The 24,306-nt window shown below is 46.9% G+C and overlaps 1 long non-coding RNA gene across 1 annotated transcript; it reads right to left on the bottom strand.

The window, feature by feature from the left end:
• Nucleotides 1-1,702: 1,702 nt before the first annotated feature.
• LOC112661474 (uncharacterized) lies at nt 1,703-5,428 on the bottom strand. The gene is made up of 3 exons (XR_003137734.3): nt 4,870-5,428; nt 4,074-4,161; nt 1,703-3,323 (listed from the first exon to the last, which is right to left on the bottom strand). It is a non-coding gene; the product is annotated as an uncharacterized LOC112661474 (long non-coding RNA).
• Nucleotides 5,429-24,306: the final 18,878 nt, after the last annotated feature.

The following is a 24,306-nucleotide window of genomic DNA, read 5'->3' as shown; positions in this document are numbered from 1 at the left end:
AGGAGATCAGAAAACCTGGTTTCGTGGATAACTGAAGGGGGGGTGCATCATCAGTGTTCCACGATGAGTGAGGCTGAGAAATGGGAGCAAAAGGCGGCTGGGCCTCCCTGCGTTCATTCTGTGTTCTGTATGTGAAATGTCAGTAGAGCAGAGGGGCCTCTGTGGGAAGGAGGCCTGGAGAAGGGAAGGCTGCACGGAGTCGGGATCCAGGGAGCACAAGCTAGAGAAGCTGGACGATACAAAGAAGGAGCTCAGAGGACAGACATTCAACCCACCGAGCATCGTTCCAGAAAATACAAAGAATCACGCCGCGACGGAGGTGCATGGCCATGTGCATGCTGCCTCTTGAGCTCACCTCGCCCCTGCAACCTTGTTCCCGTGTGGGGTCTTAGCCTCAGCTTTTCAAGTAGAAACTCAACTTTTGCTGGGAGCCCAGCACTGATTTGATCAAGTATGATGATTCACATTAACCAAATTCAAAGGGCCAGAGGTAGAGCCCAGAATATCCACTTATTCAATCGTGAGGAGCATGAGTCACCAGAGCAGTGCAATTAAAACTAGAGTGAGACTCCTCCATAAACATATCAGAATGGTTAAAATTTAAAAGAATAACAGGGCAGCCCCGGTGGCGCAGCGGTTTAGCGCCGCCTGCAGCCCAGGGCGTGATCCTGGAGACCCGGGATCGAGTCCCACATCAGGCTCTCTGTGTAGTGCCTGCTTCTCCCTCTGCCTGTGTCTCTGCCTCTCTCTCTCTCTCCGTCTCTATGAATAAATAAATAAAATCTTAAAAAAAATATATAACAATGCCACGTGCAGTGTGAGTGGATCACTTGGGTCTCTCCCACCCTGCTGGTGGGGGCGTGAATCGGCACAGCCTTTTAGGAAAACTGTGGGCAGCTTCTGCAGGTGAACATATGCCAACTCCGTGGCCCAGGAAGTATATTCCTAGATGTGACACTAAGAAATGACTGCTCATGTCCACAAAAACACGTGTTAGAATGGGCCTAACAGCTTCACCCACAGCAGCCCAAACCTAAAATCCACCCAAATGTGAATCAAGCACAGATCAGATATTGGAGCAAGTCACTTAGGTATGCGACTCTCAATTTCAGCTCAGGTCATGAGATCAAGACCCAGGTTGGGCTCCACACTAACAGCGGAGCCCGCTTGAGATTCTTTTTCTCCCTCCCTCATCCTCGCCGCCCCCCTCACCGCTCACATGTGCACGTGTCCTCCCTCTCAAAGCAAACAGAAAGAAAGTACAGACTATATTAGTACGTTATGATGTGATCACATAACAAACTACTGCAGAGCAACGCAAAGGACAAATGGCAACTACATGCAGCTCCACACATGACACATGTGTCCTCACAGATGAATCGCACAGTAGAGAAGCCACACACCGGGGCACCTGAGTGCCCCAGTCAGTTGGGCGTTGGACTCTTGGTTTCGGCTCAGGTCATAATTCCAGGGTTGTGGGAGCGAGACCCGCACCCCACTCTGCGCTCAGGTTGGAGTCTGCTTCTTCCTGTCTCTCTGGTCCTCCCCCTGCTCAGCCACTCCCTCCCTCTTTCTCTATCTGTAAAATAAATAAATAAAATCTAAGAAAAAAAAATAAGCCACACAAAGATTACATAGGGTTTCCTCTGATGCTTTGATAGAGAAGGTGTGGGAGCCTTCTAGAAGGCTGGATATGCATCCATTTTCCATTTTGACCCAACGTATACACATTTATAAAAACTCATGACGAACTTGAAGAACTGTGTACTTGACATCGTGTATGAGACATAACAAAATTTACATAAATAAGGAAAGAGCTTAATTAGGTGGTGAACAGAAGTTGTAGACTGAAACCAAGGTTTTGTTAGGTGAATGGGACCCTCTTTTATCTTTTTTTCTTTTTTTTAAACAGAATAACAGAATTCTAAAGAGATGAACTATGGAAAGTTCCCACTGGATCAGAAGGCCCTTTGCAGCAGAAACGATTTTTTTTTTAATAAATTTATTTTTTATTGGTGTTCAATTTGCCAACATATAGAATAATACCCAGTGCTCATCCCATCAAGTGCCCACCTCAGTGCCCATCACCCAGTCACCCCACCCCCTGCCCCAGAAACGATTTCTGATCTAGCTCAGAGTTCCCAGTGCCTGGAAAAGATTCTAGAACATAGTAGGCACTCAATAAATACACTGGAAATGAATAAATGGTTAACAAACCAAAGCTGATCTCAAAGGATTAACTCAAAGAAGTAGCACCTTGAGATAAAAACATTAGTTTAAGCCAACAGTAGAAACAACAGCAAAATAGTATTCGAAATCTCACTCCAGCTCTCTCCTTCCCTCTAGATTTCTTTTTTTTTGGTGGGGGAGGGGTTTCTTTTCTTTTTTTTTTTTTTTTTAATAGCTATATCCTTTGTGGTCAAATTGAGGCTCATATTTGTGACTCAAATACAATTTGTTTTAATTTTTATAAATGCGATACATTTGGGAAACCTCATAAACAGAGTTTTCATTCAATTAGGGAATCCTGGATTCTTGCCAAGAAGCGGTCATACCGAAATGAACAGTGGTTAAGTGGAACTGCTGTAGGTGACGGATGAAGGCTGTCTTTGTCAGACTCCCCCAGCCCAGGGAAACCTGTCTGGCAGGTCGAGTGCGGGAACTTGGACAGCAAAGCCTCCGGAGCTGCCAGTTTCAGGCTGGTGCAGAAAATGGTTACGGATCACGGTCCAAGCAGAACAAAATCCAAAGTAAATTTTCCCACATGCTGCTGTTTAGAGAAACGACATCCCATCCAATGACACAGCGTCACCCGATAGTCTGGGAAACGAACTGAACTACTACCTGTCACATACAGCAGCCCTTCTAAGGTTTGCCTGCACTTCTTACCCTCCCCGGGGGTTCAGCGTTCTGATTGTAGAGGCCCAGCAAGGACACCCGTATGGGGGTCGTGGGGTCTACAGGAGCGGTGGGGGCAGGGCGCCACCTCCATACTCCCGGTATCACAAGGAGGCCTAGCCGGGGCACAGGGGTAGGATCGGCAGGAAGGACGTGGATGGCCAGCTGTGCGGCCGGGTTCCTTGCCCGCTGTAGACTCCTCTTCATCTCAGTCTGGGGCCTTATCATCAACCCTCAAGTGGAAGTTTCTGCCTATATGTAAGCCCAACACTGATTGGTTTGGAGAAAATGATTCCCACCAGCCCAATCCACAGGGGGGCAAGGTAGAAACTGGATCTCCACTTCTTCGATGACGATGAGTTGTATGGATGCCCAGGAGACGTCACTCATCACCAACAGGGGTGTTTTCGCTCCTGCTGGAAAGCCTACATGGAAAACAAATTGTAACCAGAAAAAAATGGAATCAGAGGCTGTCGTCAGTCTGAAGGCAAAAGGCTAGAGAGCTGGCCTGGCCTGAGGCCACTGTTCTTCCTGGGGTCCTGGGCCTGCTGGTCAGGACGCTGCCTCCTCTCCACAACTGGGGAAATCTGGCCCAGTCTAACTGGGGCATCCTTCTTCCAAATTCTACAAAGTACATGACTGCTGCCTCTACTAACTCTTCTTGCACAGATGATAACAAGCCCCAGATTCTTACACACTCGGATGTGCCCATTCTTTAGGGCAATTTCTGTGGACACTTGGGCTAATCCATTATATGTTAATTTATTTTCTAAACTCCTGGGGTCTCACCTGAAGGCTCCCAGGAGCTCCTCATAGTGGCAGCAGCACCCTGGATACTGCTCAGGACTCTGGTTTAGCCTGATGCTAACTACCAGTGAGAACTTTGGCAAGTCAATTCCCCCTTTTTGGACCAAAGCTATTGAATCTCTAAAACTGAAGTGTGGGAATGCCTGGGTGGCTCAGTCAGTTGGGTGGCCGACTCTTCGTTTCCGCTTAGGTCACGATCTTGGAGTCAAATCGAGCGCTGCATCAGGCTCCACACTGGGCGTGGAGTCAACTTGTTCCTCTCCCCACGCACCTTCACCTACCACCACCATCCCTATCCTTCTCCCCATTCTCTCCCTCTCAAATAAATAAATAAAATATTTTAATATATAAAAATAAAAAATACATACAATTATGGTGACTGGCTCGATGTGTAGAGCATACAACTCTTGATGTTGGGAGTGTAAGTCTGAGCCCCTTGTTGGGTGTAGAGATTACCTAAAAATAAAAATAAAAAATCTTAAAAAAATAAAATTGCAGTATTATAGGGCAGTATTTAGAGACCATGGCTTTTTGAGATCACTTCCAAACTGAGATCAAGGTTTTCAAGGAGCCTGAAATTCAAGCATCCATGCACAACAGAGCTAAGATTTGCAGAGACCACGGAGTCATGGCTGATGCCCTTCCTGGCACGATTCCCCGTGAGTTTTCTGCTCAGACTTCCCTCCACAGTCAGTTAAGCGGTACCTGAGGGTATACACCCCCTTGCCACATAGTTGCTGCTTAGATAAGTTCGGCGATCTACATTCTACCAAATTTTGCTGCTTTGCAATAATTATACAACATTCATTATTCTTTGTCCCATCTTATAGACGGGGAAAAAGGAGCCTCAGAAGCCCTCAGTGATGTGCCCTAGTTTCTATCCCTGATAATTACGAGCTGCGTGTCTAACTCCAAATGCTGTGCTGTTGCCAGTAAACAGTGTCTGCCTTCCGGTTCTGTTCTCATTCTTACAGTTGACAGGGGATTGCAGAGCCATGCACTCATGTCACTATCTGCCTTAAATTGCTGCCACCGGTATGCACAGCAAGCAGATTTAAACCCAAGAAAATACAAAATACAACTTAGCGTACATTCCTGCACGTGTAAGTCGACGCGAGGCCACCCCACCCCAGAGAAAGATTTGCTCACTGAACAAGGAATTACCGCACAGGTCCCTGAGTGTCTGAAGTTTCCGGAAGGGAAGGGATGCCAAGGCAAACGTGACACCAGAGATCCCATACGTTCTTCCTCGTGGATTGAAACTCAACGCCTGCCTTCACAACGCGCACCCTGTATCGTCTTCCTTATTTGGAAGGTGCTATCGGAGCTCAGACCTGAAACGTGAACAGCCCTGCCACTGGACAGCCCGTATCGCGTGTCACGGGAACACCAGATCCAGAAAGGGACACTGGCAGTGCATATGCGCTTGCTGTTGTGCGCGGCTCGCACGAATCTCTGACGTGCAGGCGCTGGCCTGACGGTGTCGGTGGCCACACCTGTGACCGTGGGTGCACCGGAGAGGAAGCGTTGCCCGGCGGCTACCGCTAAACCAAGAGGCACGACAGGGGATGTTTCTCTCTTTTCCCCCTTCACAGCAGTATAAGCCCAGTGGTTAATGAGTAACCCCGTCCATCCAACCACATCCATTCCTCTTTTCTTTGGAAATGTGCCGAAATTGCACATGAGCCAGAGGAATGGAGTTTAATCACTACATCTTGGAGCAGGGAAGCCAGAGATCCTCTGTCCTGTTATCTTCTCCGATTCCTTTCCAGCAAAAAGGAGAGGGAGCGAAGTTTTAATATGTGTCACCCACCAGTGTACGTCTACAATAAAAACTGGTCTTAAAAATTCACAAAGGAGCCGCCTGGCCTGCTTAGTGGGTAGAGCATGTGACTCTTGATCTCAGGGTCATGAGATCGAGCCCCATGGTGGCCTAGAGCTTACGTTTTAAAAAGTCATAAAAATTTACAATGAGCAACACCCTTTTACAGTCGTATAACCACCAGAAACACATTTCCTTAACATCTTGTATTTGAAGAGAACATGTAATCATGATATCTCACTGGCAACAGTCCTCATGTATAATTCCTTACTATGTAACGAGAAGCAATCGCCCAAATCGGGAATTAGTGAGGTCTGTCATGGGAAAATGTTCCCACCAATTTGTAAGGACCCGAGGATGGGAGCTGGGGAAACCAGGTGAAGGTGGGCACCAGTCATCTGCGTGACTTTTTACCCTTTACTTTCAAAATAAAATATTGCCTATTTTTCCAGGGATTGATATTCACAGGAAAATATCTTCTTCACATAGAAATTTATGTAAAGGAGAAGAATAAATATGTTCTAACCATGTCTTCATTATAACTTTATTTTTTTTTGGACTACACTGGCCTGCCAGTCTTTGCATCGGACGGACACATAACATAAGCCAAAGTGTCTCTCTCTGATATGCTTTCACATAAAACAAGGTTTTCTTTTTGGTTTATTTTTATTGTTGATTTCTTCATTCAACAACATAATCATCCATATAAACAATTCTTGTAATTCCTAAAGTGGATTCATGACTGACATTTTTATTAGCTTATTTTGTAGATGGGACCTGCAGCTACATAAGTGCCTCACCCAAGGTATCCAACTGATGGAAACTTTGACCCACGCCCACCACCTCCACCGAGGTGCTTGCCCAGAGTACAGCCTCACCCGGGAAGTCATACTCAATTGTGTGATCTTGTAAGATTAACATTGTAGAAGAACATTATTCATTCGGGCCATCTGTATTATTGACTGGGTGTCCCCAACTACAATCCCATTTTCTGACATCTAAGGGACACACTATGTGACACATGAATGAACTTTTGTTATTTTTCAAGATTTATTGACTTATTTGAGAGAGAGAAGGAGAGAGAATGGAGGGAGGGGCAGAAGAAGAGACAGAGAATCTCAAGCAGACTTCCTGCCCAGCGTGGGGCCTGACCCCAGGCTCCATCTCACAACCCTGAGATGGTGACCTGAGCTGAAATCAAGAGTCGGACACTTAATCAACTGAGCCACCCGGGCGCCCACACATGAATGAACTTTCAAATAATGGAAGATTGGATGAGTGAATGAATCGTACTTGTTTCCTCAATCTGATCATTTGAAAATGTCTCTTTCATATGCTCACGCCCTTAGTTTCATCACTAAGAAGCAAAGAAGGCGGAATCGCTGTTGATATTTTCAAGTAATTTTTAAGCAACTGTTTAATTTTTGTAAAAAATGATACAAATGCATGATGTGCATATCAAACAATATGATAACTTTTTAAAGTTTAAAATCACCATAAATCCCATCGTCAGAAGTACTCACCACATTTTGCTGCATTGTTTTATTTTTTTGCATTGTTTTAATATCTATGTGTGTGTGTGTGTGTACATACACACAAATAGTCCATGCCCTTCCAAGTTATTAAAAAGGCATAATGGATATATCTGAAATAATTCAATGCAAGAAATCTGTATGTAAAAAACTTTGTTAAATGTCCAAGACACCTGGGCAGTGATCATATGTCTATGTTAACATATTATTTCAGCTTGGATTCTTTTTTTTTCAGCTTGGATTCTAATGGCATGCACAAATTCTCTAATGGAAATTTTTTTGCTAAGGTCAAAATAATGTAATACAACCATTCCAACCCGTAGCTGCTTGTTAAAGTTGGCTAGAATATATCAGATGTATCCAAGTACAGAAATTACACTAAGAAGACACACCTGATATTCTTTTTTAAAAGATTTTATTTAAAATAAAATGGGAGCGGGGGGGAACAGAGGGAGAGGGAGCACCCCAAGCTGACGACCCACTGAGTGCAGAGTCCCACACAGGGCTCCACCTGGTGACCCTGAGACCACCGCCTGAGGTGAAATCAAGAGTCAGACACCTCACAGACTGAGCCCCCATAATCTAATATTCTTTAGAAATTTCCAAATGGAAGCAATGCTTCCTAACTTCCTTTTTCAATTTTTCGTTCCTTTCATTGGGATTTGGGGATTAGGAGAACACCGTTTTTTTTTTTTTTTTTTTTTTTTTTTTCGGTTTTATTTTTATTATTTTCTGCTGCTTTCAGTGGCCTCTGTACTGGAGAGGGAATTTGGCACGTTTTTACTGGGTGGATGCTCTCTCCCTTTCAACTTGGGGAGGGGGGGTGGTGATGAAGGAGGCAATAAGGCCCAGGGGGGTTGCAAATGCAGGGGGGAGTGGGAATTATGGAAGGCTCATCTGTCAGCCTATTGAGAGCTGATACCTTTTTGCATTTTCACCTGAGTTGATAGAAACTTTGGGAATCGCCTTTACACTGTGAAACAGACCAAAGGGAACTCTGGGTTCCGACCCTGGGAAGTGGACAGCTGCCCACGCCGAGCTGTCCGACCCCTGGTGGCCCCCCACCCCCTCCACTGAGCGCCCTTCTCCCTTGAGACAGTACGGATCCCAGCCACGAACTTCACCGGGGACGGTAACCAGCTTGCAGACTGTTGAGTCCACTGGGCCATCCACACCTGTCAGATGGCGGGGTACCTGAAAACAAAAGGCTTTTGTAGATCAGTTGGCACCATCTGGGAAATACCCCCACAGCTGCTGTCCACATCCTATTTGTTTCCCGCTTCATAGAAAGCGGGAGAAAAGGGGACACTCAGATGTTATCATACAACCAAGGCAAGGCTCTTTATTTTCAGGGCGGGAAGGCAGGTCCCCACACTCAGCAACAGCAGGACAAGCCCGTCACAGTGCCCGGGGCGGCCGTCGGGATGGTTCTATCCATCCAGGTCTGCTTGAGCTCGACCACAGCCCACTTCCCACCCTGTTGGCGGGAGAACCGATGTCTCACGTTGCATCCTTTTCTGCCATCTGGTTTCATGATGACAATTAGGAACTCCCACACTGAGCACTGCTGTTGGGCGAGGGGCAGAAGAAACACTCAGCTGCTCATATGACTATTTTGTCAGAGTCTGAGAAAATATTTACATTTTACCCTGGCCCAAATGGCTAATAACTGTTTGCCTCCTTCTGGATGGTTCTGCTTGTGTACGCTTCGCAGCATACCGTGGTCAGAGAACTGGCACACAAGGGGGCAGAACCCAGTAACACACGTACACAAAGGTCTGAAACCTTAGGGCCTAATTTTACAGTCATGTAGGCACACGTTTGCGTCTTGCCATAAAAATCAGAACTTACCTGAATTTCAGAAAGTCTTTACGGGAGTAACTCCCTGTCCTCCTTTAGCAACTTTTATGGTTGGGAAACCAGTTGCTTGCCTCTGGAAATTCTGACTCCAAGCTTTTCTGCTCGCCACGCTAACCCAATTTTCTGTTCATTGTTTTTGATGGTTTCCTGCTCCCTCACTCATAGGCCAACAAGGGCTATGTTCTTAACTTCAGGCTCAGGAGGACTTTAAAAAGGTGAGGTTTAGGGGGATCCCTGGGTGGCTCAGCGGTTTAGCGCCTGCCTTCAGCCCAGGGCGTGATCCTGGAGTCCCGGGATCAAGTCCCACGTCAGGCTCCCTGCATGGAGCCAGCTTCTCCCTCTGCCTGTGTCTCTGCCTCTCTCTCTCTCTCTCTCTCTCTCTGTGTGTGTCTCATGAAAAATAAAAATTAAAAAATCTTAAAAAAAAAAGGTGAAGTTTATGAAACCCTGAATGGTAGCTCAGTAGAGCACAGGAGATCCCACCTTCTACCCACACCTTATTTATGCAAACACATCTGTATTTACTTACCTCTTTGTTTCCCCTGTGTTTAGCTTGCAAAGGAAGTGTGATGAGCGTAGTAGGACTTTTGGCTTTCTTCCGTCTCCAAACGCAAGACCCTGGGTTCTCTTACAAGTCATAACTCTATAGCTTTTTCTACTTTACCTGCACTTGGTTCCGCATATTCAGTATTTATAATTAATTTCGTATCTCTACTGGCATTTACTTTACACGACCTTAAAGAGTTCATTTATGGATTTATGCTTGCTTTTGTTGTTTGTTTTATGTGGGATTGCAAGGTCATGCCTTCTTGCCCAGCATTGCTCTGTTGTATAATCGTTCTCAAGAGGGACCGCCCGCCTCCCAATCTAACCTCAAGATGTATCCTTTGTTGGGTCAAGTCATCCATGCCTTGACCCACCTCTCCCTCTCCAACCCTTTCCCAGTCTCTGAGCCTGGTTCAGCTAAGAAATTACCTTTGACTAATGCTCTCTTCCTTTTTCTAAGAAATCACCACGTCGGCTGCACACGGAAGACGTCCCCTGCTCTCCCGGGTGACCAGCTCTGCTGTGTTCCTGCCCCTGATCCCCCAGCAGCTGGCAAACCACTGAAGAATAAAAAGACACTCTCTACTCTCCTTAGAGCTCTCTCTCTCAACTCATGAATTTCATCCATGCACGTTGCTGAATTGTGGAAGTGACAATTGGCCGAGGTCAACTTGAATTATAACCCTCTATTCTGGGGCCCGATTTGTTCCCATCTAGCTCAAGCTCTGTATCAGCTGCACGTGTACAAAGCATACTTTCCATTCCGTCTCACCAAGGTAGGTCATTGATAAAGATGTTAAACAATCCTGGGCCCAGGCCCAACCACTGAAGAACACCTGTTCTGTTACTCCACGTATCACTGATCCATTGATAGCCACTCTCTGGCTATCACCACCCCCGTCAGGTGCACCGTAATGTTCGCTGAGCCTCCCCCTTCCCGCCCCCCAGCAGCCTCTTATATCTCTCTGGAAACTGTTGCTCGTTCAAGATGTTTCAAAAGTGAGAAACAAGCCCAAGTGTTGACATGGGTCACTATTTAATGGAATGTGAAGTCGTTTTCTATATAAGAAAAAGAACAGCGAAGCTTCATTAACGCGTCTTGTGTGTAAGAGAAAATACAGCAATTAATGATGATGTAAGGGAGTTGGGTTGAACAGCCCAGTGTCTACACTCCACTTATTAACAAGTCCCAACCCTTATTAACAAGTTGTGTGTAACATGCACACCATGATTAACTCTCGAGGACAGTACAGAACCGAGAGCTTTGACAACAGACTCTGTTTTTCTCTAGGCCATTGTGTCCTATTTGTTACTGTTCTCCATCTAGCTGCTCATAATTCAAAAATTTGACTCAAAAAAAATAAATAAATAAAAATAAAAATAAAAATAAAAATTTCGGACTCACTGTCAACTTACTAGTTTATAGTTTCTACCTTAAAATAAATCCAGACACAAGCAGAACAGGGGGCCAAGTTGAGGAGAGTTAGGTGCCAAGAGTGAGCATTGCATCCTAACAGCACCATCCAGAATTTTATGTTTACTTCTGATGGACCCTATGAGTCTGTCAAGTGAGCATTTTGTCTTTTCCCAAAGACCTGTGCCCCAAAGGCGCCGCGGCCCCCCGGGCAGAAGAGCCCCAGCAGGTGCCTTCTGTACCCCTAGTGGCATCTGGGAGGAGCCCCCGGGGTGGCGGACGCCCCAAATCTGTCCTGGGGGAGCCACTGTGCGGGGCTGGGTGTCAGCTGGAGTCCCAGAGCGATGCTCGAGGCCCAGCTCTGTCCCCACTAGTGATTTAATGTCCTGTTTCCTCATCTGTGAAGGGCAGGGGGGTGGGGGTTAATCATTGCTTCAGGAGGGATTTTGTGGATTTTAAGTAAGTTAATATGTTTAAAACATAAAACTCGGTACATATTGTCTGTCACACGGTAACTGGGCAGCTTAAAAATTCTAGAAGCCCGTGGTACTCTTGCCCCAAATGGCTTCATCTCATTATGAGAGAACATCAGACAAGCCTGAATGGAGGGACGTGCAACCACAAAATAATAATCATTAATATGAATACAACTAATTAAGTAACTAATACTGGGGAACGCCCTCGCGAATTGGAGGAGGCTATGGAGGAGGCTACTCAGGGAGGGGGTCTAGACTGGGTCCTGGGGCGGAGAAGGGACTGCAGGGAAGACCTGATGGACCTCAGCTCAAGTCCGGGGTTCAGTTGCTGCGTGGCGCAGCCCGGGCTCAGGTTTGGGTACCGGTGCTACTCTTAGGCAACAAGCTAAACTGCACAAGGACCCTCCGGGCTGTACGTGCAACTTAGCTGCTGGTCTAAAATAATTTGGAGACATTTCAGGCTCTGGCCTGGGTGGTTCAGTCGGTTAAGTCCAGCTATTGGTCGTGGCTCCGGCCGTGATCTCGGGACCATGGGATCCAGTCTCCAAGTCGGGCTCCACGCTCAGCGTGGGGTCAGATTTCCTTCCATCCCTCCCCTGCTCGTGTGCTCTCTCTCTCTCTCTAACAATAAATAAAATCTAAAAATAATCATAATAATTTGAAACATTTCAAGGTATTGTTTAGATATAAAACCTATTAAAGTTCTACTCAGTGTTTTCAAACTGCTTGGGGGGCGTGGTTGCCGTGACTTACTCCTCCTTGCTGTTCGTGATGCCTTCTTTACATTTTTGGCATTTTAAATGTGCACATTTTAGGGAGGGCTGCATGGGAGGTGGAGGCCTGGGCTGACCTGGCTTTGCTGGTGGGCAGGTGGCTGCGGTCGGTCGGGGAAGGAGTGGGTGCGGTGGGCTCCAGAGCTGCCCAGGGAGGGGAGGCGGGGCTGGGTCTGCAGAACGGGCGCTCTCCCAAGCAGGTTAGCTGTGAGGGAGGCCAGGAAACAAGGGGTGAAGCCCAGGGGGTAAGGGGCCCCAAGACGGCCCTTAAATGGACCACATTCCGTACGTTGGCTTGGAGCTGGGAGCCATCAGGCACAGAGAGAAATCGGTGATGGGGACAGGAGCGCAGGGTGGCTGCAACAGGGCCCTGGGTGGCCCTGGGTGACCCTGGGTGGCCAGCGGGGGCCTCAGGAGCAGCCCCTCCCCTCCTCAACATGAAGGGGTGCTCCCCAGGGACCCAGACAGGCTAATGGAGAGGCTGGAGCACAGGGATGAGCAAGGTCTTAAGGGAAGAGAGCGTGGTGGGAAGGAAGTGGAGGTCCCGGGAGATGCCAAGGGGTATGACATGATCCCGTGGAGGCGGCCTGCGAATCCTCCAGGAAAACAGGGCCCAGGGCTCCCGGGAGGCGCGATGCCCACCTCCACGCTCACGCGCCCCTCCCCCCCGAGGTTGCTCCTCTGCGGTCCCTGCACACTCCTCCAGCAGGTGTGGGCTGCACCTGCCAGGGAGCCCCGGGGGGGCGGGTGGGAGCCCCAGTGACTGGGCGGGGGGCGGGAGTGCCTCCAGGACCCCGGGGTGGGGGGCTGGCTGCAGTGACCATGGGTCAGAGGACGCCACTCGCAGACTCGGTTTTGTTTGGGTTTTACCAGTAGGCAACTGCTGATTCCCACACCCCCCACCCCACCCCGGAGTGGGAACCTAAGCGAGGGGCGCAACCCCACACCGGTCCCGGATGGGGGGGAGGGCAGCCCAGGCAGGTGGCAGGGCGCACGGGCTTGTGGTCACAGCAGAATCCGGGCACAGACCAGGGCACGGCGGGCCACTGTGGGGTGCGGGCTCCCCCCACCCCCCCGCCCCCAGGCCTTCACCTGGAGGCCTGCCCCTGCCCCCTGACTGTGGACCTGGGTTTCTAGCGGCCTCAGCTCCTGCGCTCTGACTCGGCCCCTCGGCTAAGCCCCTGGCTTCTAAACTCCATTTTCAGAAGGTTAGCACACCATGAGGCCTGCTGTCTCCAGAAACCAGCTTCCAGAAGCTACTCCGGGCGCGGCAGGCGGCTGGGGGGGGGAGGGGGGGGGCGGGAGGGACACTGGCACCGGGGCCTGTGCCTCCCGCGCAGCGCCAGGCCCTCCTCGCCCCGGCACCTCCCACCCCCAGGACGGCCCCCATCTCGGCTCCCTTCACGCTGGGACAATTTAAAAAGGGACTTTCAGATTCATCCTGCAGGGCCGTGTGTATGGGCAAGGCGACATCCAGCTCCGCGCCAAAGCCACATGGGAAGGTCCGGGCCTCGGCTCGGCCAACACGCGGGCTCTCTGTGGGTCTCTAACCCCGAGCCGCCGGGAGGCCTCCCGAAGACCCCCTTCCCGCTTCTCGGCGGCAGGGGCGGAGGCTCCCCGTTCCCCTCTGTCTCCCCCTCCTACCGCAAGCCCTGCACGTGGTAGGCAACCGTGGCACGTTTCTGTTGGATCAAGAGAGAAGATGCCGGAAGAGTCCATCCAGGTAGCACCTGAGTGTGTGGCCAGGCTACGGAGGTGTAGCCGCTCCGACAAAGCCGTGAACCCGGGGCACCTCTATCCAGGAGGAAAAGCTGGAGAGAAAATGTGAAGAGGGCCCCCGGGGGGCTCAGCGGTTGGGCATCTGCCTTCGGCTCAGGTCGTGACCTCAGGTCCTGGGATCGAGTCCCGCGTCGGGCTCCCTGCACAGAGCCTGCGTCTCCCTCTACCCATGTCTCTGCCTCTCTCTGTGTGTCTGTCTCATGAGTCAATAAATAAAATAATTTTTTTTTAAGATTTTATTTTATTTTTTTTTTAATTTTTATTTATTTATGATAGTCACAGAGAGAGAGAGAGAGAGAGAGAGAGGCAGAGACACAGGCAGAGGGAGAAGCAGGCTCCATGCACCGGGAGCCCGACGTGGGATTCGATCCCGGGTCTCCAGGATCGCGCCCTGGGCCAAAGGCAGGCGCCAAACCGCTGCGCCACCCAGGGATCCCAATAAATAAAATAATTTTTAAAAGAAAGAAAGGAAAACATGAAGGAGTCCCAGAGCAGGCACCGGGATGTGAGGAGTTCCAGAAGAGGCAGCCGGCATGACCAATCGAGTCCCATGAGTTAGAGTCGAAATATTTTCTCCCAAGTGTGCTCTAGCCTTACTGGGTCCCACAGTCCCAGGTAGGACAGTCGCAGGACAGAGGAGATGGCCTGCTGTCGCTGGGGGCTTCTCCTTTGCTCTTAGCAGAGCCAAGAGCAGGTTCTGGAAACTGGTTTCCGGAGAGAACAAGCTTCCGGGTCCCCGGGCACCTGTGATGCCATCAGGGCCCACTCCCAGTGGCCGAGGACGACTACACTGTGTGAAAAAGCAAACCCCAGGTCCCAGATTGTGTCCCTTAGGTCAAGGCCCCAAGTCAGGAAAGCAATAGTTAATACCTAACCGAGCCACAGTTTCAAGCCCCAGGAAGGCAACGATTAACCAGCCCCATGGAGTTTCCAGGTCAATAGTGGGAAGTGTACCCAGACACCCGTTCTGCTCCTCTTTGCAAGGCAACCTTGCCTAAACGGTGCATTCTTTGCTAAATAAATAAATAGGGTTGTTTTGTTTTATTTTGTAAAAAAAAAAAAAAAAAAAAAAAGAGGCATCTGTGGGATGCCCACTTGCTGCCTGTAACCACCTTTCTTTCATTGAGCTCATCAGAGTTCTCCCCTCCTTGCTCCCTGATTCACGAATCATTTAATAAAGCCAATTAGATCTTCAAACTTACTCGGTTGAACTTGGATCTGCAGCAGCTGTCGGCCTGCTGCTCCGCAAAGCTGGCTCCCTCCCCGACCCCAGTGCCTTAGCTCCCACTCTCGGGAGCCACACGGGTCGGGTCGGACCCTCCTCAGGACAGAGCCAGAGGCCCCAGAGGCAACAGCGGGCATCCTGCGGAGAGGCGGGCGGCCCTTCACCCTGTGGCTGAAGCGTTTGGTGTCTCTCCCCCATAAAATACCTTCCCCGGGTCCCCACGAGTACCCCGGAGGTGTCACTGGGGATCACTGTGTCCTTGTTCTCATTCAGAACTTTAACGTCGCCCTCTCCAGGCCTGACTGCGTCCAACAGTGCCCAGCTCCTGGGGTGTCTGCGGGCCCCTCATGCTTCTAGGCCAGGGGGTCCAGAGCCCTGGGACGCAGAGGCCTCCCCTCTCTCCAGGCCCTGTGCTCGCAGAGCCACCCCAGCCAGACTTGGAGGCGAGGAGGGAAGCCTGGACCCGTCACTGCTCTGCTTTTTATTATTTCATCTGCTTACTTTGGGTTTACTTTGCATTCCTTGCGCGAGTTTCTTAAACTGGAAACAAGCGACCACGTGGAGACCTTGCTTCTCTCCTGCCGGGGACGGCTCTTTAGGGCTTTCTGTCCTCAGGCTGACCTACTAGCTTCCCATACAATTGGTACCGTGTGTTTTCATTTTTATTCAATTCAAAACATTTTCTAATTTCCGTTTTGACTTCTTATTTTACTCCTGGCCTGTTTAGACGTGTGGCATGTGTTTCCCAAATATGTGGGGTTTTCCAGATCCTGACTTTGTCACTGGTTTCTGATTTACTCCTGTTGCGGTCACAGAACACACTTTGCATGATTTGAATCCTTTTATGTTTTTCGAGACTTCTCTTATGGCTCAGATTTTGTTTTGTTTTGTTTTGGGTTTTGTTTTTTTGCCTTGAGGACTGTCTCCTGTCCTCTTGGAAAGAACATACATCCCGCTGTTGTTGGGGTGGTGAGCTCTCCTGATCTGCGGTTAGAAGAACATAAACTCGGGACACCTGGGGGGCTCAGCAGTTTAGCACCTGCCTTTGGCCCAGGGCGTGATCCTGGAGTCCCGGGATCGAGTCCTGCTTCGGGCTCCCTGCAGGGAGCCTGCTTCTCCCCTGCCTGTGTCTCTGCCTCTCTCTCTGTTTCTCATGAATAAATAAATAAAATCTTAAAAAAAAAAAAAAAAAGATCATAAACTCCAAGGTAAGTGGAGGAAAGGCAATGAGGAAGTTCTCAACTTTAGCACACTCCTCTCCTGAGTTCAAAACTGCCAGTCCGTCTATGCAGTATTTGCCCTGTAGATCTGTTTGGCACAGTTTGCACAGTGTTTTCAATTGTCTAAATAATTTCAACGTCTAAACATTGGGTAGGAGGGGTGCCTGGATGGCTCAGTTGGTTGAGCACCCAACTTTTGGTTTCCACTTGGATCGTGATTGTGACCTCAGGGTTGTGAGATCCAGTCCTGTGTAGGGCTCTGCACTCAGCACACAGTCTGCATGAGAGTCTCCCTCCCCCTCTGCCCCTCCCCCGATTGCATGTGCATATTGTCTTTTTCTCTGTCTCTCTCAATCTCTTATTTTTTTTTCTCTTTTTTTTTCTCTCTCAATCTCTTAAATCAATCAATCAATCTCAATCAATCAATCAATATTGGATTGGATTGGATTGGATTTCCTGCCAGGTTTCTAGTGGATCTAAATACTCCCAACTCCAAGTGACTGGCCTAGGCATATCCAATCCTGCTGAAAATCCTGAGGGTAAAGTAGAGGCCAGATTTATGAAGGGCCTTGAGTATTATGAACAGTGCTTAGATTTGACTTTTTTCAGGCAATGGGAGCCAGTGAAGAATCATCCAGGACAGTGATGTCGATTGGTAGCTTGGGGTGGGACTCCTGTCCAGTCAGATGGTTCTAAGGCAGTGTGAGCCTTACAGGAGCTAGATGAAGCCATCAGAGGCTGGCACTGTGGTCCAGGTGAGAAATTATGAGTCTTTGAAGCATCGGCTGGGGCGTCACTAAACTGGTGGCTCAGTTTCTGGCTGCACTGAAGGAAGAGGAAGGCGCATTGTACTGACGTCCTCGCAGGCATCAGGCACGTCTGTCAGGCTAAACTAGGAGGCTCAGATGGCCCGTGGCAGTTTTCCTTGGCCCTAAAAACATCATTCCTCAGTTTATTGTCATCAGCGAGAGCTGCCAAGTGACCAAAACAATGAAGAGGGAATAAAGATTGAAGTCCAAAATCGAGGGCTGACTACTCTACGCTTGCAACTCACAGGATCAAGAAACAATCTGAGGTCACCTCCTGAAGTGTCTGGAATCCACCCCTCATCACTTGGGAGTTTAGGCTTTTTCCATTTATCTGATCTCTTTTCCACATGGAATGACCACAACCAAGTATGCCAGTGCTCCCCACCACGTCGTCTGAGACAACAAACATTTGCTCATGCCAGTTTTATGTGCGTGCTGTGCTAGTGGTTCTGAGACCAGCAATCTTACGGTCGCCGTAGCCAGGGCCCCACGGACACTCTGCGTTGTCTGTAGCCCCTTGCCACCCGACACAGAGAGCCCATCCCTCTACCTGGGAAATGTACCTTCATTCCTCCCAGTTCTAGAGCTCAGGATATTGCCTGGGGGCTTTTCCTTCATTCATTTAAAAACTTCTAGGGAGGTTATATTTTGGAAAGGGGGAATCATGCCTCACTGTTTTCTCAGCTCAGCTGCATACCCTCTTGTGCAATACCCACACTCACACACACATACACACAGGCACACATGTGTACATGCACACACATACAAATGCATCCACACACATGCACACACACATCTGTACATGCACACAAATACATATCCACAGACACATGTATACACGTATGCACAAATGCACACACATATCATGTACACACACACACACACACACACACAAATTCCCTGCAAGTAACCCAAGTAACCCTCAAGACTCAACACTCCATTGACAAGAAGAGAAGCCATGATTTCTTCTTCTTTTCAAGCATCTGCTGATTTACAGTCTCTGGGGTCTCATCAGCACTTCCAGGCGGCTCTTCAGCTGGAAGTCCCCCAGCCTGCCCAGCTCCATCACTAGATGACAATGGCTGAGGTTTGCATCCACCTCGTACTAGGGTTAGGGCGGTAGCTCATGCTGCTCCACTCTGCGGCCTACTGTGAGCAGGTTTGCTGTTTCTTCCTCTTCAGAGAGGAGGTGGCCACAACAAGGCCAGGCAGAGGCCACGCCACCCAGAATCACATCCTCCTCATTTTTCCCAGAATCACTTGGTTCTTTCACTAGTTGTGAAAATGCAGGACAAGCCAGGTCCCTTTGGCCCCAGTGGGATGGCCTTGTGAAAATGGCTGTTCTTTGTGTGACTTCAATCCATTGCCTTGCCCTGGATGGAGCAGAGCTAGAGATGGGACCCTTCTGCTCTAGACTCCAGGAATCCATCCTGTCCCTCAGGGCTCCAGGGTCTGGTGTGTCCTGGGCAGATGCCCGGAAGGTTACTAGAAAGTGCAAACACCTGGAGAGGTCCTTCAGGGAAAACTTGCAGCCCAGCTGGAATCATCCTGGCTCAGAGGGCCTGGTGCCCATGGGCCCTGGAGCACTCCCACTTCTACACAAGTTGGCAGCAGACTGTCATGCCATTGATGGATGGGCTCTAGCTCCACGGAGGGAGACCTGACCTGTTTACCCCATTCACTCCATGGGATTCTTGGATAAGCCACCAGGAATGGGAGCCTGAAGATGGAGACAGTTGACTTACTGCCAAGGTTGCATGTGATAATCAGGTGATTAAGTGGAAAAACAAAAGTGATATGTACAGAGGAGTAAACATCCCAGAGATTACCTGCATTTGAGACATTTGTTAACACAGGCAAATTTTTAACCTGGGAGTGTGGGAAGGAGATAATTCTGCACAACTCTGGCCTGCCTGTCTGTGTTGACACCTGTTGTGCCTGAGTATTATCCCCTTGCCTGGTTTTTCATTCAGTCAGTGAAAGGAAAGAAAAAAAATGCGATTGCAAAATGGAACATAATAGTCCTGTAGCATTCAAGGCTCTGATATTCCATTCCACTTTTTCATTTTAAAAAAACTGCATGAGTTTGTGGCGAGGGAGAAAGTGATACTACGCTGCACATGGGAGAGAGGTGCACCAATTCTTGGCTGGTGAGGATGCCCTGTTCCTCTGGGCAGTGGCATCTCAATTCAGCATGGCCTTTCTGACTCAGCAGGCAATATGCAGCAGCTCTCGGGGTGAGGAAAGTTGCATGCATTTCTGTTGTTTGAGTGTGAAAAGTTGTCAGTTAAGTAGTGAATCCCTATCATAAAGACATGCATGGAAGCAGAAGCTTCCCTTCTGAAATATCATTCTAGAGAAAGCCAGAAGCCTACACCAACATGTCTGTCATTATGACTCTTTTCTCAGAAAACACTCCTAAAGAATATATTTGTTATATACTTGAGGTTTCCTAGGCTGCAAGAGCCTGAAAACAAAAATAATGCACAACTAGGCACATGTGAGATATATATATATATGTGCACAAATTATCTGTATACATACATAAACATATAATGAAATATTACACAGCTATAAAAAGGACAAGATCTTGCCATTTGCAACAACATGGGTGGACCTATGGTTATTATGCTAAGTGAAATAAATCAGACTGAGGAAGAGAAATACAATATGATTTCACTCATATATGGAATCTAAAAAAAAAACACAGCAGAATCAGAGCTGTAAATACACAGAGCAAACTGATTACTGCTGGAGGAGGAAGATAGGAGATGGGCAAAATGGGTGAAGGGGAGTGGGAGATGCAGGCTTCCAGGTATGTCATGAATAAGCCACAGGAATAAAAGGCACAGCATAAGGAATGTATAGTCGATGATATTATCACAGCGATATATGGTGATGGATGGTAGCTACACTTGTGGTAAACATAGCCTCATGTAAAAACTTGTTGAATCACTATGTCCTACACCTGAAACTAGTGTAACATTGTGTGTCTACCATAGTCCAATTAAAAAAAAAAAAGCAATGCTCAACTGACACCCAACATCAGAGCCCCTAAACATTTAGAGCAAATAGTGACAAAACTAAAAAGAGAAATAAACAGTGATACAATACATTTGGGAACTCTAACACCCCACTCTCAGCAATGGATATAGCTCATCCAGAAAGAGTCAATAAAGAAATAAACAAATGGACAGAAGAGGCATACACAAAACGTACTGTGCAAAGGCATCAGAACACACATTCTTCTCAAGTACACATGCAGCATTCTCCAAAACAGACCCATACATTAGGCACAAAACAAGTCTCAACAAATTCAAGGAGATAGAATTTATATCAAATATCTTCTCCAATCCCGATGGAATGGAAGTATAAATCTATAACAGGAAGAAAGCTAGAAAATTCACAAATACATGGAAATTAAACAGCACACTCCTGGAGCACGAATGGGGCAAAGACTAAAGCAAAAGTGAAAATACAAAAAGGATCTTGAGAAAAATATCAAAACTTATAGTACGAAGCAAAAGAATTGCTAAAATGCAGCTAATTGTGATAAACACACACATTGAGAAAAATGAGAGATTCCAGACAAATTGACTTTATACCACAAGGAACTAGAAGAAGAAAAAAAAAAAAAAAGAGCAAACTAAGCCAAAGTTAGTGGAAGAAAGGGAAATAATACAGATTAGAGTAAAAGTAACAAAAAAAAAAAAGGAAAACAATAGAAAAGATCAATAAAACCAAGAATTGGTCTTTTGTAACAACAAACAAAACTGATAAAACTTTAGCTAGACTCACCAAAAAAAGAAAGAGGACTTAAGTAAAGTTACAAAGGGGGCACTTGACGGGATGCGCACTGGGTGTTATACTATATGTTGGCAAATAGAATTCCAATAAAAAAAAATATGTATGGGGGATCCCTGGGTGGGTCAGTGGTTTAGCGCCTGCCTTCAGCCCAGGGTCATGAAGCCAACACTACCTTGATACCAAAGCCAGGTAAGGTTACCACAGGAGAAGAAAACTGCAGGCCCATATCCCTGATGAATATACATGCAAAAATTCTCAACTGAATACTAGCAAACTAAATTCAATAGCACATTAAAAGGATCACACACCATGATCAGGTGGGGATTTACTTCTGGGATGCAAGATAGTTCACCATCGGCAAAACAGTAAGTGTGATACCTCACGTGAAAGAATGGAGGACAAAAATCAATGACCTTCTCAATAGGTGCAGAAAAAACACTTGACAAAATCCAACTTCTGTTCTTGATTAAAAACTCTTAACAAAGTGAGTAGAGAAAATATTCCACAATGTAATAAAGACCGTATAGGACAAGTCCGCAGTTATCACCCTCGATAGTGAAAAATGAAAGCATTTCCTCTATGATCAGAAACAAGAGAAGGGTGCTCACCCTCACCACTCCTTTTCAACATAGTACTGGAATTTCTAGGTAGAGAAATTAGTCAAAAACCAAAAACAAAACACGATGGGGCACCCAGCTGGCTAACTTGGCAAAGTGTGAGATGTTGATCCTGAGATTGTGAGTTCAAGCTCCATCTTGGGTGTACAGATTACTTAAAAATAAAAATTAAATTAAAAAATTTTAAAAAGAAACAAAAGGTATCCAAATTGGAAAGGACAAAGTAAAATTGTCTTTGTTTGCAGTGGCTTGATCTTACATACAGAAAATTCTTAAGATTCCACCATAAAACTGTTAGAACTAATGAACAAATTCAGTAAGGTGGTAGGATACAAAGTCAATCTACAAAAAAAGTTGTGTTTCTATTACATGAACAACAAAACATCCTAACAAGAAACAAAGAAGACAATCTCATTTATAATAGCATCAAAAACAATAAAATACTGAGGAATAAATTTAAGAAGGAGGTGAAAGATCTCTATACTAAAAGCTATAAGATACTGATGCAAGAAACTGAAGAAACCACAAAAAGAAAAAAAAAGATATCCTGTGTGCATGGATGGAAGAAGGAATGTCATTAAAATGTCTATACTACCCAAAGTAATCTACAGATACTTATCAGTATTCCAATAGCATTTTTTACAGAAATAAAACAAAATCCTAAAATTTTTGTGAAACCACAAAAGCCCCTGGATGCCAAAGCCAGCTTGAGAAAGAACAAAGCTGGAGGTATCGTGCTTCTTGACTTCAAACTAGACCACAAAGTGATGGCAATCCAAACAGTATGGTATTGATACAATATCAGAAACATAACAGAATCAGGAGCTCAGAAGTAAACTCATGCATATACAGTGAACTGATTTTTGTCATGGGAGCCAAGAGTGACCAGTGGAAAAAAGATAGTTTCTCTAATAAATGGTGCTGGGAAGGGGCACCTGGGTAGCTCAGCGATTGAGCGTCTACCTTTGGCTCAGGTCGTGACCCCAGGGTCCCGGGATGGAGTCCCACATTGGGCTCCCCGCGAGGAGCCTGCTTCTCCCTTTGCCTGTGTCTCTGCCTCTCTCTGTGTATCTCTCATGAATAAATAAAAATAAATGAAAAATCCTTAAAAAATTAGGAAGGGAAAACTGGATATTTACATATGAAAGAACAAAACTGGACCACTATCTTACACTATTCACAAAAACTAACTTGAAAAGAATTAAAAACTTGAACGTGAGACCTGGACCATAGCACTCTTAGAATCAAACACGGGGAAAAGCTCCTTGACATCGGGCTTGACTATGACACCAAAAGCACAGCAACAAAAGCAAAAATAAACAAAGTGGGACTACTTCAAATGAAAAAGCTTCTGAAAAGCAAAAGAAACCATCAACAAAATGAAAAGGTGGCCTGCAGAGCAGGAGGAGATATTTGCCAACCACATATCTGATTGATAAGGGGCTAATACCCAAAACACATAAGAAACTCATATAACTCAACTGCAAACAAACACATTAAAAAAAAAAAAAACAAATAATGTAATTTATAAATGGATAAAGAATCTTTACATGTTTTCTTTTTTTTTATTTTTTACTTTACATGTTTTCAAAGATTATATTTAAAAAGCCCACAGGTACCAAAAAAAAAAAAAACATACACACATATTGCTCAGCATCACTTATCATCCAGACAATGCAAATCAAAACCACAATGAGATATGAGGCCACACCTGTCAGAATGGGTGGTATCAAGGAGATAAGAGATAAAGTGTGTTGGTGAGAATGTGAAGGAAAAGGACCCTCCTGCACTGCTGGACGGAAGGCAGACTGGTGCAGCCACTGTGGAAAACAGTATGGAGGGGTCCTCAAAAAGTTAAAAATAGAACCACCATATAATCCAGCAATTCCACTTCTGCATTATATCTAAAGGAAATTAAATTAGCCTCTTGGAAAGGCTACTGCCCTCTGTTCGTTGCGGCATTATTTATAAGAGCCAAGACGTGGAAACACCTAAGTGTCAATTAATGGATGAATGGGTAAAGGAAATATGATATACAGAGAGACATATAGGTTTGCAAAGCAGTATTATTCAGCCATAAAAAAGAAGGCAATCTTGCCATGTGTGACAGGATGGAGGGAGCTGCAGGGCATTACGCTGAGTGAAACAAGTCCAACGAACGTAAATGCGTGTGTGCTCTCAATTACACCTGGGATCTAAAAATAACCAAGCTCGTAGATACACAGAGTAGACTTGTGGTTGTCAGATGCTGGGTGGCATGGCGGGGGGGGGAGTGGTGGGGGCAAAATGGGCAAAGGTGGTCACAAGGGTACAAACGTCCAGCTGTAAGATGAGTGCGTCCTGGGAATGTCCTGCACAACGTGGCGCCTGTAGTTAACATGGTGCTTGCATGTTTGAAAATCCCTGCGGGGTGCCTGGATGGCTCAGTCGGTTGAACATCTGACTCTTGATGTGGGCTCAGCTCATGATCTCCAAAGTCCTGAGACCCAGACCCAGCACTGGCTCCACACTGGGCATGGAGTCTGCTTGAGATTCCCTCTCTCCCTCTGCCCCTCCTCGCTCCAACTTGAACCCTCGTTCTCTCTGTCTCTCAAAAAGTAAAAAAAACCTCTGAGAGTAGATCTCAAAAGCTCTTAGCACAAAGCAAAACAGTTCTAACTACGTGAGGTGACCGGTGTGTTAAGTAACATCATTGTGGTGATCATTTCGCTGCGTAAACAT

Source organism: Canis lupus, chromosome 18 (assembly GCF_003254725.2).
Source record: "Canis lupus dingo isolate Sandy chromosome 18, ASM325472v2, whole genome shotgun sequence".
Lineage (NCBI taxonomy): Eukaryota > Metazoa > Chordata > Mammalia > Carnivora > Canidae > Canis > Canis lupus.
Note: the sequence above shows the minus strand (reverse complement) of the source record. Positions and strands in the feature narration are given on the sequence as shown.